We start from the raw sequence: 23,255 nt of genomic DNA on the forward strand, positions 1-23,255 counted from the left end.
CAATAGGTGTTCACAATCACAATCACAAACACGTGATTGCAGGAAAAAGAAGACATAATGCCTATGAAATATTTTTAAAATGTAAAAAGTGGTAAAAATTATTGTTCATAAATGTAGTTATTTTTCTTTGACTTAGTTAATTTGCGCATCATTACAGTACTTTACTATCTCTTAGTAGAAGGTAAAGAAGAAATAGATATGCCACATTTATAACATATACATACACAAATATGTATATACATTCAGAGACATAGGAAGAAAAGAATATAGAAACATGATCCTGCTGCTGAAATTTCCAACATAATTTCCTTTTAGAGAGGGATAAGAAAGGATCAATCCATGTGCATATAAGAATCCATGTACTGATAAATTCAAATTTTATTATTTCTAGTTTTTTTTCAGATACAGTTATGTAGTTGTATATATGTAATTAAAACTTCAAGAATGTGTTTTGATGTATAACTATTTTCCATATATGTAAACATTATATTTAATACATATGTCATATAAGAGAAAATTTCAACTTGATCAAGATGCCACCAATTTAAATATTAAATACAAAGGTTTGATGGATTTTTAAAACTTTAAAATTTCTATATTAGACCAGAGTGCTTTTTGAGTAAGTATAACATAAAGAGGCTTAATCTGATATAGAGCTGAGACAGGTTGAATAAAAGTATTGCCTGTCACTTTATTTCTTCTCATGGTGTAAATTATGTATAGCCATCAATTCTCTTGAAAGCTATTCATAATTATCCCCCAAGAACTTATCTGTAGCCAACAGATCTGTCCTTAAGAACTTTATGATGAATGATAAATTTGTATCCTGCTTTTCCCATATTTCAAAGAGGCATTGGGTATATGTATAGTATTTTAAAAGCTTTTTTATTTTCAAAACATATGCACAGATAATTTTTTAACATCGAGCCTTGCGTAGTCTTGTGTTTCAGATTTTCCTTTCCTTCCCCCCCCTTAGGAAGGTGATAACTCAAGGCTATATATGTATAACTTTTTTTAAGGAAGGGAGTAAATTTTACTAACAGTATCTAGATTAATCATTGCTGTTGTTTGTTCTTAAATAAAACAGTAGTGGTTGTACCGACTCACTAACTTTAATCAGTGTTGTCTCCCAGAGATCATCATAAGAGTAACATTTCTACTTCTTGGATTCTTGAGTCAATTTGTCATGTCATTAATGTGGAAACTTTTTCCAATGATGCAGATTGCCAGTTTTCTACACCCTCTCATCCAAAATGATTCTCATCCATGTCCTATCATAAATCCTTCATAAGGGTGCACCCAATAGATTGGAATATTCTTCTAGACAATTTGATAATGTATGGATACCAATAGAGCCTATGGACTTATCATTCTTTATTTCTTTCTAAAAGGAAATTAAATTAGAGATTTTAGCAACAAGATTATAATTTCTACTTCTCCTCCCCACCTGGAGTCTATCTTTCTGATGAATTCCACTACTCTGCTTCCCTCATATAATTCTTGATTAATCATATATTACAATCCATTCATGCCCATCATGTGCTTCACTATTACCTCTTTAATGCTCCTGAAATTTAATTCTTTGAAGACTAGATTGTTCTGTAATTTATAATACTATAGAAAAACTGGAGGAATTTTTTGGGAAAAGTTTCAGACTTTGTTGTACACATAAAAAAAGTAAGCAAGAAAATATTAATGACAATTACACTCAGATGCTTACTTTCTGATATTTATCAAATTTAAAGAATTCATGCATTGAAGATATCCGTGCTAATGATATGAGGAGACAAGATGTCTTTTTAAAATGATTTTTACAATTACCCAGTTAATTGAGACATGAATAGAAAATGATATACCATTCTCAAATATGATGACATTTAAAAAATTTCTGCACTATTATTTTTATTAATAATGACATGAAATATTAATATGACAAATATAAACAAAAAACAACAATCATGTTACATGTTGGCAAAAATGGTCAATGTAGAAAGAATCAATGATGGATGAGTTATAGAATAACAGATATGCCAATACTTATGTATGTATTCTAGAATTCTGATTTTGAATTATACTGAAAAAGTGATCAATATGTTCATATCCTCTGACCAGAAATTCCGCTTCCAGGAATATGGCTTAAGGAGGTTAAAGACAGAAAGAAAGTTTTCTTATCGACCAAAATTTTTATTTATACCACTTTATAGGATATCAAAGAACCTGGAAACAAAGTAAATGTAAGATGGGGAATGGATAAACAAATTTATGTATGTGAAATAAAATAATATCACATCAATAAGATACTATAGCACTGTAAGAAAACTATGAACATGAAGAATTTAGAGAATTATGTAGATTTATATGCACCATTATGGAGAAAAATGAAAAGAACCACAAAATGAAACTAAGTGCTCTATCAATGTAATGATGTGACTTGGCCCTGGAAAAAAAGAGACAATTTCTTTCTTCACTTTTTTTGCATGGTTGGAATATATGGAAGAGGTCATATACTATCCAATATGATCAATGAATTGTTTGGTTTTGGTTAATGAATTCTTGTTGTTGTTTTGTCACAAAATTTGGAAATGAATATGATAACAAAAATAAAAAGCATCAACAAAATTAATTTAAAATGTTAACATTCATTTGAAGGGTAGAGTACTAAATAAAATCTTTTCTTGGATATTTGGAATTCCTATGCTTTGACATGTAATTGATCACTTTTTGTACTTAATTAGGTCTTCTTTATTCCTTCTTTGTTACAAGTAACAAGAAAAGTGATAGTGGGTTAGGTGTGATTCAAATTATTCCCGTTAGTTTAATTATGTTATTAAAACAAAATGAGACACTCATAGACCATTTGCTAATAAAACTCAAAACAAAGAAAGGACATTCAAAAAGTATATTTAATGTGGACATCACATCGATTCCATTGAAGACAACTTCAGGCCACAGTAACAAGCTTCAAAGAAGAAAACTAGAAATCTTGTTGGCTTTTTATACTCGTTTAACTACAAAAACATAATAATTTGAGACAGCAACCAAGTCTTAAGAATTAGGGAGAATAGGGCCTTGAGAAAAACTGAAGCATGTAGTAGGATGCCAGGAAATATTGCTTCTATCACAGATACTTTGATATTTCTCAGGCCATGGGAATTTCCTAAGGACAGTGAAATAAATAAATACACACACACACACACACACACACATATATTTGAATATAGTGGAAAATATGGAAACCCTTACAAGGGCAGATGAAGAGTAGAATAAGCAGGGCCAAGAATAATCATAATGATTGTAACAATGTAAATGGAAAGGAAAACAATTTAAAGTGAATGTTGTAAAGTTACAAAATATAAGCATGTGTCTAAAGGAGAGATCTGAAACAATATCTACCCCTTGCCTCCCCACTGCTTTGGAGTTGTGAGAGGTCCATAAGTGTGAATTATTGCATATGTTTTTAGATTTTATCAATGTATTGATCAGTTTGGCTAAATTTTTCCTCCCTTTTAAAATAATTCTTCATTATGGGAATTATTTTCTAGGAAAAATGATATAAAGAAAAATCTTAGTGATATAAGCAAATTTCCAATAAAAATTATCTAAAATTAAAAAAAAAAAACAACTCTCAGGCATACAAGTAAGTTCTCTGTCAAATCCAAGGGATAACAGTATTATCATCCACTGACAAAGTAGGTGTCAGGAATACGTGGGCCATGTTCAGTGTTCCTCATTAACTTCCACAAAGTTGTTTTGTGCAGCCAAGAAATAGACTCGACTCAGAGAGAAGGGTTGTTAATACTGCCTTTTGGCACATAGCTGGACAGAATTTAATTTTGATTAAAAAGTAGAAATGACAATTTGGCTCATTGCCTTGCTACTGGCCAGGAAACTATTGTAACTAGTCTGGAAATCAGATGAAATGGTTTCACATTTATTAAGTCTTTACTTTGTGCCTGACCACCTTCTGTCTTTTTATCTCTGATGAAGATTGCAAATCATTTCAAGTCTCTCTGGCCCTTGCAGGGTCTTTTCCTCTCTTATTTCCTCTCTATTCCTCTCTTCCAACTGAGAAGATTTGGCACATTTTTGTGCACTTGTCTTTGGGATCTTTCTTCAACTATTTACCTATCCTCTTCTCCCCCTCGGACCTCTTTCTCTCCTTTCCTTCTCTCTCTCTCTCTCTGTCTCTGTCTGTAATTTCTGTCTCTGTCTGTCTCTGTCTCTGTCTGTCTGTCTCTGTCTCTGTCTCTCTCTGTCTGTCTCTGTGTCTCTGTCTCTGTCTCTGTCTCTCTCTCTCTGTCTCTGTCTCTCTCTCTCTCTCTGTCTCTGTCTCTCTCTCTCTGTCTCTCTCTCCCCCTTCCCTCCTTCCATCTATCTATAGCATTCTACCTAGCTCTAGAATTAGTGAACCTGGGTTCAAATCTCATTTGTAATTCTTACTGCCTTATGATCTTTTGCAAATTACTAAATTTCCCTGTTTGAAAAATGAAGGAATTGACCTAAATAATTCTATGACCATGAACACTGGAAGATTTCAAGTCACTAAATATATGGTTTAGCTGGATTTTAGCAAAACATTTGACAAAGCCTATCATGTTATTCTTGGGAAAAAGATAAAAATCTGTGAGATAGGTAATAGTAAAAATTAGGTGATCCTGGAGCTGCTTAAATAGTTAGACTGAATTTTTAAATGGAATTATTCTTAGGAACAATATGGTAGTACTAGGTCTCAGAGATATGTATTTAAACTTCTACTGTTTAAAGTTTTATTCTGTGACAAAGAGGTTTAGATTGTAGACTAACCAAATTTATAGATGACTTAAAATAAGATGCATGGCTATAGTGTCAACATTTTAACAGGCTAGAGTTTCAGGCCAACACATTAAACAATGGAGTTAAATGTAGTCTTATACTTCAATTAAATATTAGGTTCGCAAGTAAAATAGACGATAGTATTATTATGTAACAGTTGTCATGTAACAAATTGCTGAAAACATCAACAATAACTCAGGTTTTAGTGGTTTGAAAAATCAAAGTAATAAAGAAATAGTGTTATAAGGAAGCAAAGTAAGTGAATGTGTTGCTGGAATGTAAGATAATTAAGAAGGTGAAAGTTCTGCTTTCTTCTTCCTAGATTAGATTACACCTGTAGATTTATGGTAAGCCCATTTTTCCAGAAAGACATTGATATGTGGGAGAGTATTCAGAGAATGGTGGTCAACATAAAAAAGTGTCTTGAGTTCAGACCATTTGAAGATCATTCTAAGGAATTGGGGAATGTTTATCTTAGAAAAGAGATGAAGTAGGATTGGGGGGAGATTGTCTTCAACTATTTGAAGGACTATTTAGCATAGTTTCTTCCCCTCATCAAAAGAGAAACTTGTTTTAGCCCTCAAAAACTAGGCTTACTTGAGATATCATTTTATACATCAGAATAACAAATGTTGGAGGGGCTATGGAAAAATGTGACACTAATTCATTTGTTGATGGAATTGTATAGTTATTCAAGCATTTTGAAGAGCAATCTGAAATTATTTCCAGAGATATTAAACTGCTTATAACCTTTATCCCAGCATTACTAGGTTTATTTTCAAAGATGATTAGGGAGAAAAGGAAAAGAATGTGTGAAAAAAAGCATATGAAGAAAGATATGCTATCTATATCCAGAGGCAGAACTGATAAATAGAAATATATAAAGAATAATTTTATATCTATATACCTATTTGTATAATTTGTATGATAACTTTATTGCTTATTTTAAAGGAAAAGCAAGAATTACAAAAAAGATGTGTAGTTTTGATGTCCAATCATCAATTTTTTATTATTCTATGATCTGGAAAATGCTTGTTATATTTCACAAGTTGAAAATTCCTGCAAGCTCCTTGCCAGGGTCCATTTCCCCTTAGTTTTAAGTATCCCTTGATAAATTTATTAATTTTCTCCTATCTATCTGCCCTTGATACATCTCCCTTTTTTCCTCCCTCCCTCCCTCCCTTCCTTCCTTTCTTCCCTCCTTCCTTCCTCTTTCTTTCTTTCTTTTTTTTTTGGCCATTATTACCATCCTCAAGCCATCCATCTATCTATCATTTATCTCTCTATTTATCTGAAAGAAGGATTGGATCTATCCTGTGGTACCACAGGGCAAAACTAGAAGCAGTAGATATATATTCTCAATAGACTAAGTTAGAATCAACAGAAAGAAAACTTTTCCAATATCCAAGAGTAGAATTATTATTATTATTATTATTATTATTATTATTATTATTATTGCAGAATGACAGTCTGTGTTTATGTGTGTGTGTGTGTTTGTGTGTGTATGCATATTAAGGGCTTACCTAATGATTTATATTACAGTTAGGAATTGTATGGTAAAGATTTTAAACATTTCCAAGAAATATTTTATCAAGGAGATTTTGTTACTTGACATATCAATGATCTTTTTAATGGAGATATTCTCTCCTGCAATTGGCTTACAACTCCATGTATGTCTCTTATCCTGTATAACTCTTGTTCTGTCCCCTCATAAATCCACTTAACTGAACTTAGTAGAGTCAACCAAAAGCTGTTTGACCACTTATTGATGATACTGTAAAAGGGATTCTTGCTTAAGTGAAGAGTTTGGATTAGATGGTATCTTAGGTCCCTTTTAAATCTGAGATTTTAAGATTCTTTGATTTAATGGGCAAATATATAATAGCCATCTGTCTAGTTTTCACCAGAATAAAATTAACATTGCAGACACAACTAAGGATAAAAGTGAGTGAGAAACAAATTTTAGGTAGGATGTAACAAGAGTCAGTGTGTCAGTTTTTTCCCTCATTTCAGTTCAGAAATGCTGGAAATTCTTGTTTCTGGACAGGTTTCATGGTCAAATAATTATATAATAATACTGAATAAAGCAGCATCCTATGACCAGTTGGCAAGTTTAAAGTTTGATATAGAGGGCATCACATTATAATGGAACAAGATTTAGCTCAGGTATCTTTAGACTTAGGTTCAAAGCTCAACTCTGCAACTTATATGTGACCAGAGCAAATTACTTTGTGTCTCTGGCACTTAGTCTCCTCATCATTCCTAAAATCCCAAGGTCATTATTAGAGGTTGGAAGTTACTGGAATTGCTCATGTCAGGGGGCCCTTGATCAACCATTCTTTCTACAAAATATATGAGACATCCTTATTTCACTCTATGCCTCAGGAACCCTAACTTGACCCTGATTAGAAAGTTAATTTCAATCTCAAGTATTCTAGATTGAATTGCAGGTTTATAGAGACATAATGAAATTCCCTGGTCTATGCAGTAATTAAGAGGTACAAAATAGCAATCCTTTCTCTACTTTGAATAGTAATTTTGCCTTGTACAAGTTAAAATTTGACTGAATAATTGAAAAATAGAGGTATTGTGATGTGCATAATTTATTCAAATAAGGGCTCATCACAAAGTCAATCTCAAAAGGAGATTATAGTCATGGTGAGTTTGTCTTCTTTATATAACTTTCTTTGGTTTCTTTAAAAGATACCTAAGCCAGAGAATTGAAAAAAATACTTTAAATATTTTAAAATTAAAAAAAATAAAATGTTAATTATTTTAATTATTCCTAAGAAATATATTATATCTCAGCATATCCCAGCAACCTTATTAATGGAAATGTTCTTTCCTACAATTGGTTTATAAGTCCCTTTATGTCTCTCTCTCTCTCTCTCTCTCTCTCTCTCTCTCTCTCTCTCTCTCTCTCTCTCTCTCTCTCTTTTTTTTCCTTTTCCTGAGGCTGGGGCTAAGTGACTTGCCCAAGGTCACACAGCTAGAAAGTGTTAAGTGTCTGAGATCAGATTTGAACTCTGGTCCTCCTGAATTCAGGGCTGGTGCTCTATCCACTGTGTCACTTAGCTGACCCCTTTATGTCTCTTATCCCATGTAACTCTTGTCCTGTCCCCTCATAAATTCATTTAACAACTGAACTCAGGTCTGTCTTGTTCTCTTGACATTGGATTGCCCATGGAACAAAAGAGCTGTTCACTCACCTTCTTTGTGAATGAGATATACTTTCTCTTCTCCCCATCCATAGCCCCAGTTCCACCAATTTGTGAAAATATTCTTTATATTCCTATGTAAGTCTTCCTTTGAAAAATACCTCTCCATTGCCCTCAATGCTCAATTTTACTTTCTTCTTTATTATTATTATAGCTTTTTAGTTACAGAACATATGCATGGGCAATTTTTCAACATTGTCCCTTGCAATCACTTCTGTTCCAATTTTCCCCTTCCTTTCCACCATCCCTTCCCCTAGATGGCAGGCTGTCTCATACATGTTAAACATGTTAAAGTATATCTTAAATACAATATATGTGTACATATTTATATAGTTCTCTTGTTGTACAAGAAAAATCGGATTTATAAAGGTAAAAATAACCTGGGAAAAAAAGACAAAAATTCAAGCTGTCCACACTCTTTCCAAGTGTTCTTTTGCTGGATGTAGCTGGTTCTGTTCATCACTGATTAATTGGAACTGAATTGGATCCTCTCATTGCCAAATATATCCACTCTCATCAGAATTGATCCTCATATAGTATTGTCGTTAAAGTGTATAATGATCTGGTTCTGTTCATTTCACTTTAGCATCAGTTCATGTAAGTCTCTCCAAACCTCTCCGTATTTATTCTTCTGGTCATTTCTTATAGAACAATAATATTCCATAACATTCATATGTAATATTCTTTTAAAAATGTAATGTTCTCTTGTTGGGGTTTTCTTGGGATCTCTGGAGGCAGCCTTCCTTTCAGTTCAGTAATCACACATGAGTAGACAGGGGTTAAAGTCCAAATACTTTATCATCTCTTTCCAAGTTCTATTTCCTTCACTTGGGGCTCTGTTAGCTTTCTTAAAGGCCTTCTGGAGTTATTGTTTCCTTCAAAGTCTTGTATCCTGCACTTGGTGCTCGGCTAGTTTTTCTGGAGGCCTTCTGGATTTTGGTTTCAGTGAAGAAGTGAAGGAGGACAGCCTGCCACCAACTCTCTGATCTTCCCTAGTTCTCCTAGTTCTGGCTGAGTTTGTCTGAGCTTATATCCTTTCTCATCATAGGTGTGAATCTTGTGGAACTATAGTAAGAGTACTTACTATACATATAGTATAGTAAGTACATGTACTGAACTAGAGAATTATTTTTTTTAATGATAATCAATTCTGACATTCATGGCTTTTTTCTTTTTTTTTTCTTAAATTTATAATTATAATTTTTTTGACAGTATATATGCATGAGTAATTTTTATAACATTATCCCTTGTATTCATTTTTTCCAAATTTTCCCCTCCCTCCCTCTACTCCTTCCCCTAGATGACAAGCAATCCCATACATTTTACATGAGTTACAGTATAACCTAGATAATATATATATATATATATATATATATATATATATATATATATATATATATATGTATATGTATATGTGTGTGTGTGTGTGTGTGTGTGTGTGTGTGTGTGTGTGTAAATCCAATTTTCTTGTTGCATGTTAAGTATTGGATTCCAAAGGTATAAGTAACTTGGGTGGATAGACAGTAGTGCTAATATTTTACATTCAATTCCCAGTGTTCTTTCTCTGGATATAGTTGTTTCTGTCCATCATTGATCAGCCGGAAGTGAGTTGGATCTTCTTTATGTTGAAGATATCCACTTCCATCAGAATACATCCTCATACAATATTGTTGAAGTGTACAGCGATCTTCTGGTTTTGCTCATTTCACTCAACATCAGTTCAGGCAAGTCTCTCTAAACCTTTCTGAATTAATCCTGCTGGTCATTTCTTACAGAACAATAATATTTCATAACCTTCATATACCATAATTTACCAAACCATTCTCCAATTGATGGACATCCATTCATCTTCCAGTTTCTAGCCACTATGAAAAGAGCTGCCATAAACATTTTGGCACATACAGGTCCCTTTCCCCTCTTTAGTATTTCTTTGGGATATAAGCCCAATAATAGCACTGCTGGGTCAAAGGGTATGCACAGTTTGATAACTTTTTGGGCATAGTTCCAAATTGCTCTCCAGAATGGCTGGATTCTTTCACAACTCCACTAACAATGTATTAGTGTCCCAGTTTTCCCACATCCCCTCCAACATTCATCATTATTTGTTCCTGTCATCTTAGCCAAACTGACAGGTGTATAGTGGTATCTCAGAGTTGTCTTAATTTGCATTTCTCTGATCAATAGTGATTTGGAACACTCTTTCATATGAGTGGATATAGTTTCAATTTCATCATCTGAGAATTGTCTGTTCATATCCTTTGACCATTAATCAATTGGAGAATGGTTTGATTTCTTATAAATTAGGGTCAGTTCTCTATATATTTTGGAAATGAGACCTTTGTCAGAATCTTTAACTGTAAAAATATTTTCCCATGTTGTTACTTCCCTTCTAATCTTGTTTGCATTAGTATTGTTTGTACAAAAACTTTTTAGTTTGATGTAATCAAAATCTTCTATTTTGTGATCAATAATGATCTCTAGTTCTCCTCTAGTCATAAATTCCTTCTTCATCCACAGATCTGAGAGGTAGACTATCCTCTGTTTCTCTAATCTATTTATGATCTCATTCTTTATGCCTAAATCATAGACCCATTTTGATCTTATCTTGGTATATGGTGTTAAGTGTGGATCCATATCTAATTTCTGCCATACTAATTTCCAGTTTTCCCAACAGTTTTTTCCAAATAATGAATTTGTATCCCTAATGTTGGTATCTTTGGGTTTATCAAATACTAGATTGCTATAGTTGTACCCTTTTTTGTCCTTTGTACCTAATCTTTCCACTGATCAACTGGTCGATTTCTTACCAATACCAAATGGTTTTTGGTGACTGCTGCTATATAATATAGCTTTAGATCAGTTATACCTAGACCACCTTCATCTGATTTTTTTTATTAATTCCCTTGAAATTCTCGACCTTTTATTCTTCCATATGAACTTTGTTGTTATTTTTTCTAGGTCACTAAAATAGTTTCTTGGGAGTCTGATTGGTATAGCACTAAATAAATAGATTAGTTTGGGGAGTATTGTCATCTTTATTATATTTGCTCGGACTATCCATGAGCACTGAATGTCTTTCCAATTATTTAAATCTGACTTTATTTTTGTGGCAAGTGATTTATAATTTTGCTCATATAATTCCTGACTTTTATTTGGTAGATGGATTCCCAAATATTTTATGCTCTCGACATTTATTTGGAATGAAATTTCTCTTTGTATCTCTTGCTGTTGCAATTTGTTGGTGATGTATAAAAATGCTCAGGATTTATGTGGATTTATTTTGTATCCTGCTACTTTGCTGAAATTCTGAATTATTTCTAATAGCTTTTTATTAGAATCTCTGGGGTTTTCTAAGTATACCATCATATCATCTGCAAAGAGTGAAAGTTTGATTTCCTCATTACCTTCTCTTATTCTTTTAATCTCTTTCTCGACTCTTATTGCCTAAGCTAGCATTTCTAATACAATATTGAATAGTAATGGTGATAGTGGATAACCTTGTTTCACTCCTGATCTTACTGGGAAAGGTTCCAATTTATCTCCATTACATATTATGCTTACTGATGGTCTTAAATATATGCTCATGACTATTCTAAGGAATATGAACTAGAGAATTGTTAAGCACCATGCTAAATTAGATAACTGTTGTCTCTATTAATTCCACTGACTTAGCACTTTGTTTCAAGTTCTGGTCCCAAACATTCATATACCATAATATACTCAGCCATTCTCCAACTGATGGTCATCCATTCAATTTCTAGTTTCTAGCCACTACAAAAAGGGCTGCCACAAACATTTTTGCATATACAGGTCCCTTTCCCTTCTTTAATATCTCTTTGGGATATAAGCCCAGTAGTAACACAGCTGGATAAAAGAGTATGCACAGTTTGATAACTTTTTTTTAGCATAGTTCCAAATTACTCTCCAGAATGGTTGGATCTGTTCACAATTCCACCAACAATGCTTCAGTGTCCAGTTTTCCCAAATCCCCCTCCAATATTCATCATCTTTTCCTGTCATTTTAGCCAATCTGACAGGTGTGTAGAGGTATCTCAGAGTTATCTGAATTTGTATTTCGCTGATCAATAATGATTTGGAAGAGTTTTTCATGTAAGTAGAAATAGTTTCAATTTCATCATCTGAAAATTGTCTGTTCATATCCTTTGACCATTTGTCAATTGGAGAATGGCTTGATTTCTTATAAATTAGAATTGATGAGGCTTTATCAGAACCTTTAAGTATGCAAAATTTTTTCCCAGTTTATTGCTTCCCTTATGATCTTGTCTGCATTAGTTTTGTTTGTACAAAAGTTTTTTAACTTGATATAATCAAAATTTTCTATTTTGTGATCAATACTGATCTCTAGTTCTTCTTTGGTCATAAATTCCTTTCTCCTCCACAAGTCTGAGAGGTAAACTATCCGGTGTTCTTCTAATTTATTTATAATCTCATTTATAATTCTCATTTATAAAATCATGAACCTATTTTGATCTTATCTTGGTGTACAGTGTTAAGTGTAGGTCCATGCCTAATTTCTACCATACTAATTTCCAATTTTCCTAGCAGTTTTTGTCAAATAATCAATTTTTATCCCAAAAGTTTGGGTCTTTGGATTTGTCAAACACTAGATTGCTGTTTTTATTCACTACCTTGTCCTGTGAACCTAACCTATTCCACTGATAAACTAGTCTATTTCTCAGCAATACAAATGATTTTGGTGACTACTGCTTTATAATATAGTTTTAGATCAGGTACAGCCAGGCCACCTTCATTTGATTTTTTTTTTCATTACCAACTTTAATTTCTTAAGCATTATAATGTTCATTGGATAATCATGGTAAAGAAGAGAAATGAAATTATTAGTGAGGGAAGCAGAAATTTCTCTGGACCTCATTTTTTTAATTTATAAAATTAGCCTCTTAATATCTTCTCAATCTGACCAAAAGTTTATTGTGAGTTTCAAATGCATATAATGGGTATAAAATTGCTTTGTAAATTGTTACAAAAAAAACTACTTAAACTCTAACTGCATAGCTGATGATTTTTTTGGATATTCAAGACAAATTCAACTATTCCAAAAACCATCTGAAGGACTTTGCTAATTTATTGCTCCATTCATATTGGGACTATAACTATGAGACATCTCAGAAAATGCAGCCCAGAGAAAAAATTTCTTGTACAACTAACTTCCCCCATAAATGGCCCTCCAATTCAGGACAGTAAGCAGACATGACTTCTTCTCAATGCAGTCCAACTTGCTTTTAGATATTTACAATTATTAGGAACATTTTCCTCATTTTGTTAGAACACATAAGTAACTTCCTTTAAAGGAAGTTGAAATTTTCTTGTATATGTTAAAGTATTCCTCATTCCTTACCATAGAATTTTGTAGAATAAATCTAATGTCTCCTCTAGGTGACTTGCCCCTGTTAAAAATAATTTTTATTAGTTGAGAATTACATAAATATTTTAATGATAATAATTTTAAGGTTTACAAAATATCTTACATATACTATTTAATTTTATTCTCACAACAACCCTGGAAGATAGTTATTTTCTCCATAATAATGTTCAAGATTTGTAAAGTATTTACATGTATTATTTCATTTATTTCTCACAATAATTCTTGGAAGATAGATATCATTACTTTCTCCAACTGAAGCAAAGATAGATTAAGTGACTTTTCTTGGTCACATAGCTGCTAAATATCTGAGCCTGGATTTGAATTCAGGTATTTCTTACTCCAAGTCTATACTAACTACCAATATCACATATATTAATATATGTATATGTATACACACAGAGATGTACACATTACCAATATATCCTATATGTACCTATATATTTATATCATCTGTTAGGATTACTAGGTGAGAACTCAGGTTGTCTGGATAGTGACAAGGTGAGAATTCAGGTTGGACAATTACAAGGTGAGAACTCAGGTTGACTTGATAGAAGGAGCAAGCTCATTGGCTGAAGTGGTTCTTCCCAGAAGCCCTTGCATTATCCCACGCCCATTCTCTGGGAGAATAAAAGAGAGGACACCCAGAGATAGAAGAAGACTCTGCATTACATCTTGCTTGACGTAGCTCTCTGCAGGAAGGGAAGTCGGCTCTCTGCAGGAAGGGAAGTCACTTCTCTGGACAAGAGTTAACAGCAACTACCTGGAGACAACGGTTCACTACAGGAAGAAGAATCTGTCTGAGAGATTTGAGTAGACACAGCAGATCTCTTCCCAGAGAGCGATCTGGCAGCTTCTGGAGACGACAGCGCGCTACAATCATCTATACTTATATCTATATTATTGTATAGCATATAAACAAATATATATTATACATTAATTTCCTTATTCAATAGACATATATTGATCATCTATTATATCTAAGGTTCCATTCTAGGCCCTAAAGGATGAAAAGATCAATGACAACCTCTTTGAAAACAAAGCATTTTGATTCTTATATATATCTAAGACACAAACACAAATGACTCCTGTTTGGTTAGCTCTACAAGGCCAAACATGATATCTTATTGAGGTTTTGTTTCTCCAATAAATAGCATAGTCCTCTATATTCAGTAATATTTAATAAATGGGGGAAAGAAGAAGGGAAAAGAAGGGGAAGTGAAAAGGAGAAAAGTAGAAAAGAAAGGTAGGGATATAGAAGGGAAAGGGAAAGAGAATAACTGGGTAATATTATATAAGGTACAGTGTAATATGATTTTTTTCATTATATATACATATATGCTGACTCGCCAAAGAGCAGCAGCTTAGAAAGAGGTCATAACAATTGTCCACTCAGACAATCCAGGTTTAGTTGACTAACAGGCCAGAAGTGAAGGATTCTGGGACGGTGATGAGAATATCGAGAATGTTTTGAAACATCTAGAGTACAGGAAGTATGAAGAGCTAAGTGAAGGCATAAAGATCCTGATGAACTTGGAGAATAGGGAAACTCTAGTTTCCTTCTAATTTTGAAATTCTGTGACTGTCATTTTAGAGGTTTCAGTGCAGGTGGAAATCAAATTCCATGGGAGGAAGGGAGGAAAGGAGGAAGAGATGTATAAGGACAGTATGTTGCCATTGGAATGAGGGCAGTGTTATTGTGAGAGATTTTTTCAAGACTAACCCTTCTATTACTTAATTTATAAGAAACACATATGCTCTGTTTTGTCCATCAACCTAAATAATTATGCACATTCTTTAATCCCTGAAGAATAGTTAAAGAGATACCAGAAAGACATTTAGGCAAAGCAGTGTCAGATCTGAGAACCAGCTTGGCCCATTCAGGTTAGAGAGAAAATCCTTGTCATAATGCCTTAATAGCATCCTGATGTGCCAGTGGACTGAGCAAAGGTCTGCTGCCATCTGCAGTGTTGTCTTTGAGTGTCACTTATTTCCCAGTGAAATACAGAGCAGGGTGCATGATGGATAACTTTTAATTAAAACCACAGCAGAGTTAGAGATGCTTCTCAACTTTGTATGGAGGCAGGGAGGGAAGTTGCCAAGTGTGAAATCCACTTCTTAGCCAGATGAGGTGATGGAGGGGAGGATAAATGATTTACCTCCAGCTGTCAGTGAAAGGAAAGGAAAGTTTTGTTGATTTCCAATCACAGCTCTACATGGGAAATGAGATTTTCTCTGTCGGTATCTCCTTTGACCTCAAAAGGAATCAGAAGAGGACAGCCTCAGAAAAATGGTATTAAAACTGGATATTTTTTGTCATATCTATATAAGGATATATTCAGCATAGAATGTTCCTTTATATTTGGTGTATTTCCAAATGCTTTGTGAAAAAGGATAATGAAAAAAGTAATGAAAAAAGAATTTATTAAGCTTTTATTCTGTGCCAGGTACTATGTTAAGTGCTAGGGCTATGGATAGATAAGGTAGAGTCCCTACTTCCAAGAAGTTTCTAGTCTGATTGAAGGAGCTAGCTCAGAGGAGAGTTTAACCACAAAGTATATATAAAAATCTAGAAGTCCTATGTGTTTGTTGGCAGGATGGGTGGCAGTCCCAGAGGCTTTGGAGGGCATAGAAGTAGGGAAAAAGGCAAGGCCTTTGTAACTTTAGGGTGTTGTGGCAGAACAAATGATGACTCCTGGTGGTCTCTCTGAAAGTATTGTAATTATTGATTGCCAAATCATCTAAGAGGTGGGAGCAGAATAATATCTCTGGAAAAGTTATGGTCTTAAGGTCAGGAAACATCTCTTTTTCTCAGGGGGAGAGAGAGAGAGAGAGAGAGAGAGAGAGAGAGAGAGAGAGAGAGAGAGAGAGAGAGAGAGAGAGAGAGAGAGAGAGAGAGAGAGAGACAGAGAGAGAGAGAGAGAGAGAGAGAGAGAGAGAGAGAGAGAGAGAGAGAGAGAGACAGAGAGACAGAGACCGGCAGAGACAGACAGACAGAGGATGGGGGAGGGAGGTAGACAGAGGCTGAGAGACAGGGTGAAGGAAGGAGGGAAGATGACAGACAGACAGACAGAAAGACACAGATACAAAGTGACAGACATTCACACAGAGAGAAACAGAGACAGAGAGACAGAAAGAGAGGGAGCAAGAGAGACAGAGAGATGGAGAGAGAAAAGAGAGAGATGGAGAGAGAAAGAGAAAAGAGAAGAGAAGAGAGACAGAGACAGAGACAGAAAGGGTGGAAAAGGAAGGGAAGAAGAGAGACAGAAAGAGACAAACACAGAGAGACAGACAGAAAAACAGAGACAGATAGAGACAGAGACAGAAAGACAAACAAGAGAGAGAGAGCGAGAGAGACACACAGAGACAGACAGAGAGACAGAGAAAGAGAGAGACAGAGAGGGGAGGGAAGGAGGAAGGGAAAGAAGGAGTGAGAGAGAGAAGGAGAAAGAGAGGGAGGGAAGGATGGAAGCAAGGAAAAACAGAGGGAAAGACAAGACTAGAGTAGAGATGGAGGAAGGGAAAGAGAAAAATCAATTTTCACGCAGAGAGAATATGCTTAGGTTTGCATCTTTTGCTTTCTGACTCAGCGATTGCTTGCTTAACAGACGAAAACAATTTATAATTCACATTTCAGTAGCACTAAGGATTTTAAAGCATTTCCTCACAAGAAACTTGGTGGTAGGTTTTTCAAGCCTCTGGACCTCTTTGGCCCAGCTGGGTGCAGTTGCCCCTCCAAAGGCAACAGTCCTTGTTTTCAGGACAAGCCCCACAGACACTCCTAAGGGCGTCACTCACCTGGAGGATGGAGCCACTTCTTTACCACCAACATTAACAGCTAACCAATTTTTTAGTGAATGTCAAGGCCCCAGACTAGCAACACTGCCTTCTCCCTGCTGGCCTTGCTTGCAGCCATCATCCTAGGAAACAAAACCCATGGAGATTCATCTTGGCAAGTGCTTCTGCATATCCTGCAGCTGCAACTACTGAAACCCCAGATAAGTACTAGCAGGGAAAATTCTTGGCAGCACATAAAGTTGTTCAATATCAGAAACTAATATTGCATCAGTGGAAATGACACTGAAGAGACTATGGTGCCATCTGCTCTACCCTTGCATCCTTCGGTCTGTGGGACCTTTCCATCTCATTTCCAGCTCAAAATGCTTATATCATCATTGTCTTCTCCATTAGTATTGAGCTCTACAAAAGCAAGTACTGCTTTATCTATTTCTATCCCTAGTGTTTAGCAAAGTACTTTCTACATAGTAAGAGTTTAACTAATATCTTTTCTTTCCTTTGTTGAATGAAAGAAGGAAGGAGAAAAAAGGAAAAGGTAGAAAAAAAACTCGGAACGGTTGTGCCCAAAAATTTAACTCAATAACCACTTATTATGTGGGGCAGCTAAGTAATCCTGAACTATATCTAGCCACTGGACCCAGGTGGTTGAAGGGTTAGAGTAACAGCTCTGGAGTTAGAGCTCCATCTTCAAATCTGGCTTCAGACACCTACTACCTGTATGACCCTGAGTAAGTCACTTAATCTCCAAAAATGTAACTAGACCTATTAACACATTATAAACTTCTCACATGACAAGAAATGTAGTGGGTTGTAGGGATGGAGTAGATAGTTCCTGCCTTCAAGGGGCTTACTCCCTAGGGAGAAGGACTGAGGAATAAATGTACACAAAGAGGTAAATATATGTTTGAAATAAATAGTAATTAAGGGTGGGTAGCAATAATGACTGAGAGAATAAGGAAAGATCTTTTGTTAGAGACAGAATTTGGGATAAGCATTGGAAGGAGGTAATTAAAAGCATGGACAAAAGTGAAGTTTTAGTAGATTTTAAACCCCTTTCCTGACATTTCTTTGGATTGATCTATCCCATTACTCTGCAATCAGAGTTATATGGGGGCTTTTGACCATTGACCTGTCCTCTGATTGCCATGCCAGTACTCATTTAAGTGTACTTTGCTATCTTTTTGATTATACTTTGTAAAACTGCTACTGATAACTTATATTTCAATAGCGTTTAAAGATTTACAAAGCAGTTTTTCAGGAATTGTATGAGTTATTTTTTTTCCTAGCAAAGCTATCTCTTATGCTACTCATTTATATTTGAGAAAATACATCAGAGCACTTGAGGGAACTGCAGAAGGTCATGCATCTTTCCAGTGTTGCAGCCAGGCTGGAAGCCTAGTTCTGACTCTAAAGCCAGAATTTTCCCACTATTTTGAGCTAACACATAGATCACAGAAATCAGAGAATGTTAAAGCTGGGAAGGAACTTAGACCCATCCAGTTCAACACAGCATGACAGAGCAGAACATGTGCTAGGTTTGGAATCACATGCCTGCAACTTAACTCAGTCATAACTCAGTCATGACCTATGTGACTTTGGGGAAGACACTTCATTACCTTGGGGCTTAGTTTCATCTGTAAAAAGAAAGAGTTAGACTAGGTCACCTTTGGCCTTTAGATCTGTACCCTTGTGGGCCTATGGATATCTTCATTATTTAATAGATGAAGAAAATGCAGCCCATTTAAATAACTTGATTTCAGATTTCACAGCTAGTAAGTGACAGACTTGGGCATCAGTCAGTGAATAAGTAGAATGGTTAAGAGATGAAGTCATTATTTCTTTTGATGGTTCTCATTTATTCTGAGTGGGAGTAGAGACAAATCTGTTGAGATTCTCCTAGGAGCAGTGCCACTATTTATTCATTCCTTTATATCCTGTTCTGATTATCCTGGACTTTCTCTATAATGTCTCAGAAATCTCTTCACTCTGGAAACAGGTTTCATTCATTTACTACTTCTCACGTTAGAAAAACTCTCATCTCTTTTGTCTCTCCCTTTGATCAGTAGCTTCTTCCTAGAACCTCAATTAAAAAAAAACAAAACAAAAAAAAACTTTTCAAAATACATGCATAGATAGTTTTCAACATTCATCCTTGCAAAATCTTATGTTCTTAATTCTATTCTCCCTCCCTTTCTCCTACTCCCTCTCCTAGACAATAAATAATTTAGTGTGTACAATTCTTCTGTTTCCACAATTGTCATGCTGTACAAGAAAAATCAGATTAAGAAGGGAAAAATGAGAAAGAAAACAAACAGTAAGCAAACAACAACAAAAAAGTGAAAATACTATGTTGTGATCCATACTGAGTCCCCACAATCCTCTGTCTGGATGAACATGGAGAGAGCTCCATTACAAGACCACTGGAACTAGCCTGAATCACCTCATTGTTGAAAAGAGTCATGTCTGTCAGAATTGATCATCGTATAATTTTGTTGTTCTGTGAGGAAAGTTTTCTTGCATCTACTCACTTCACTTAGTATTAGTTCTTGTAAGTCTCTCCAGGACTTTCTGAAATTATCTTGCTGATGATTTCTTATACAACGATAATATCCCATACTATTCATATATCTTAACTTATTCAGCCATTCTCCAACTCATGGACATCCACTCAGTTTCCAGTTTCTTGCCACTATAAACAAGGCTGCTACATGTTTGCAATGTGGGTCCCTTTCCCTCCTTTAAGATCTCTTTGGGATAAAATGGTGGAACAGTAGAAACACTGCTGAATCAAAAGGCATGCAGAGTTTGATAGCCCTTTGGGCACAGTTCCATACTGCTCTCTAGAATGGTTGAATCAGTTCACAATTCTACCAACAATGTATTAGTGTCCCAGTTTTCCCACATCCCCTCCAACATTTACTATCTTTTCCTATCATCTTAAACAATCTGAGAAGTATGTACTAGTACTTCAGAATTGAATTAATTTGTATTTCTCTGATCAATAGTGGTTTAAAGCATTTTTTCATATGACTAGAAATGGTTTTAACTTCTTCATTTGAAAATTCTCTGCCAGATCCTCAGTTTTAAAGAAGATTATAAGCCATCTATGTCTTCATTCCTCTAGAGGATGGATTCCTGTCTATACCAGTTTTTTTTTACAATGTCTCTGGGGTACCTTTATCATCTCACTTTTCGATTTCACTTTCAGCTTTCTTTTATATATAGTTTCCCCATTAGAATGTAAGCTGCTTGAGGGTAGGGACTATCTTTCAGTTTGTACTTGTATCATTAGCCCTTGACCCAGTGTTTGGCACATAATAAGTGCTATATAAATATTACTATTATTGCTGTTGGTGGTGGTGGTAGTAGTATTTAGTAGTAGTAGTAGTAGTAGTAGTAGTAGTAGTAGTAGTAGTAGTAGTAGTAGTAATAGTAATAGTAAAATAGTAGTATCCTTTCCCTTAGCATAGTACCTAGCATATAGGTACTTGTTCTAACTCTTTGTAACTCCATTTGGGATTTTCTTGGCAAAGATACTAGGCTGGTTTGCCATTTCCTTTTCTAGCTCATTTTGCAGATAAGGAAACTGAAGCAAATAGGCTTGAGTGAATTCTTTCAGGGGTTACATATTTAGTAAGCATCTGCAGCCTTAGGTCTTCCAGATCTTGTGCTTTACTGTGCCACTTAGGAACCCTTGTATACCTGGCATATTGTAAACAATTAATTAATGTCTATTGAGTTATTTGCTTAAGACAAAAGTATTATTTTCTTTTAGGTAAATGAAGCCCTATGCCTATTTTGAGGGTGATAAAGCAACCTCAAAAATCTTGAAAACTCTCTTCTTCTCAGGGAATAAATTCTGTTCTACTTTAGATTTGGGAATCAACTTCCAGAATTTAAATTTTGAAATTCACTGATCTTACCTGAGTTGGAATCATGCCATAGACACTGTGTGAGCCTGGGTAAGTCACTGAATCTGTGTAGCTCATTGTCCTCATCTGTAAAATGAGGATAATAATAGCATCTACCTCGTACGGTTCTTTTGAGAAGCAAGTAAGTTAGACACTTTGCAGCACACACACGTACACGTATATTATATTTAATATTATTATCGTCTCAGGCTTAAAAGTTTACCATCCTGCCTGAAAACCTGGCAATACCCCCAGAAAAACATGGCACCTCAGGAAGGCTGATTCTGGTTGTGCCTCAGGAGTTTGGCTGTGCTCAGATACTTAGGCCTCTCTCCAAAACCTGTGTCCCTAGGAAGGAAATGCCTGCAAGGCTGACATGGATTCTAAAAAGCCTCCTGTCAGGGTGGGAAACTGGGGAGTTATCACTTTGATGTTAATTGACTCCAATTGTGGAACATTCACAGTGGTTTAGGAGATCAAAAGCAAACATTTAAAAAGCCATTTTCAAGGTCAGGCATCCCTGTTGTTGATGGAGAAGAAAAACAAAACCTGAGCCAAGTGAGTGCACTTCAGTGTGGGGTGAATACTGCAGCATGACACAAATCAGGCACATTGAAATTCCTACCCTGTGGTCTTCAGACTTTAAGCTTAGGAAGCTGATGTGCCTGTCTGCTGAGGAGAAAGAGGGAATTTAAGGTCCTTTGTATTGAAAACCAGAGTTTGTGATTCTCCTTAAATAATAAATCTTCTGTCCCCAAAAGGGCACCATGTCAGGAACAGACTAAGGGTGACCTGGAAATGTCATCTCTATCCTTATGAGAACATCTCCATCTTGCAGATGTCCCATTGACATCTGAAATTTAACATGCCCAAAATGCAATACCCTGTCTTTCACTCCAAAACCTTCCCCCTTCTAAATGAACCCATTACTGTCAAGAGAATCACCACCCATTCTTCTCTTGCCCAGACTCAGAATCTAAGTTTCATTCTCAACTCCTCATTTCTCACCCACTTAATACAATTTGTTGCCAAGTTCTATGAATTCTCCTTTCCATAAATCTTTTACATAAACAACTTAACTATCCCTGCACTTCTACTTCTTCCTCTGTAAAAGAATGCAATACAGTAGTGTAAAGAACAGACTCCAGTTGAGACAGCTAAGTGGTGCAGTGATAAGAACACTGGTTCTGGAGTCAGGAGCACCCAAGTTGGATTTAGACATTTATTAGCCTAGGAAACATGAACAAGTCTCTTAATTCTTTTGCCTTGAAAAAAAAGACTAACTCCAGAGTCAGAAGAACCACATTTAAATTCTGCTATCAATTCTATCTTGTTGTTAGGGAGGTTTGGGATATGTACCTAATATGGAATTCCCTACAGGATAGTAAAGTAAATCAGCTTTATTGATGAAATATGCTTACAATATGAAGGACATTAAATAAGAATGGTGGAAATAGGTAAAGTTTATTGAACCTCAAGCAGATTTGGGCATAACTTGCTGAGGCCTCAGAGACAATCAGGCATCCCAACTAGTAAAGTTTGTTTGATGTTTTTCCTTTTCTTCCTCCTTTTCATTTTCCTCCTCTTCCTTATCCACTTCTTCCTCTCCTCTTTCTTCTTCTTCTTCCTCCTCTTGGTTCCTCCTCTTCTTCCTCCTCTTTCTTCTCTTCCTCCTCCTTATTCCTCACCTTTTCTTCCTGCTCTTCCTTCTCCCTCCTTCCTTTTTCCTTTTCCTCCTATTCTTCAATTTGTTAAAGGAACAACAAATCTATATATAATTCTATGTAATTAAAAGATCAAACTTTGCTCCAAAAAGGACTTGTAAGAATGCAGCCCCCTCTTTTCTTTGCAGAAGTTGGGGGAGCCATGGAAGTAGAGGACTGAAAAAAAGTCTATTGATGATATATATATATATATATATTGTTTTCACAATCATCAATGCTATCATCATTTGTATGCCATAATACAAAGAATGCTAAACTTGGAACTGGGAAAATCTGAGTTCAAATACTGCTATTGGCACTTAGCATTATCCCAAGGAAACAACTTAATCTATATGATCCTCAAGCACCTAACTGTATTAAGTCACAGACAATTTGTGAACTGAAAGTCTCA

The sequence above is a fragment of the Sminthopsis crassicaudata genome, chromosome 3 (genome assembly GCF_048593235.1).
Source record: "Sminthopsis crassicaudata isolate SCR6 chromosome 3, ASM4859323v1, whole genome shotgun sequence".
NCBI lineage: Eukaryota > Metazoa > Chordata > Mammalia > Dasyuromorphia > Dasyuridae > Sminthopsis > Sminthopsis crassicaudata.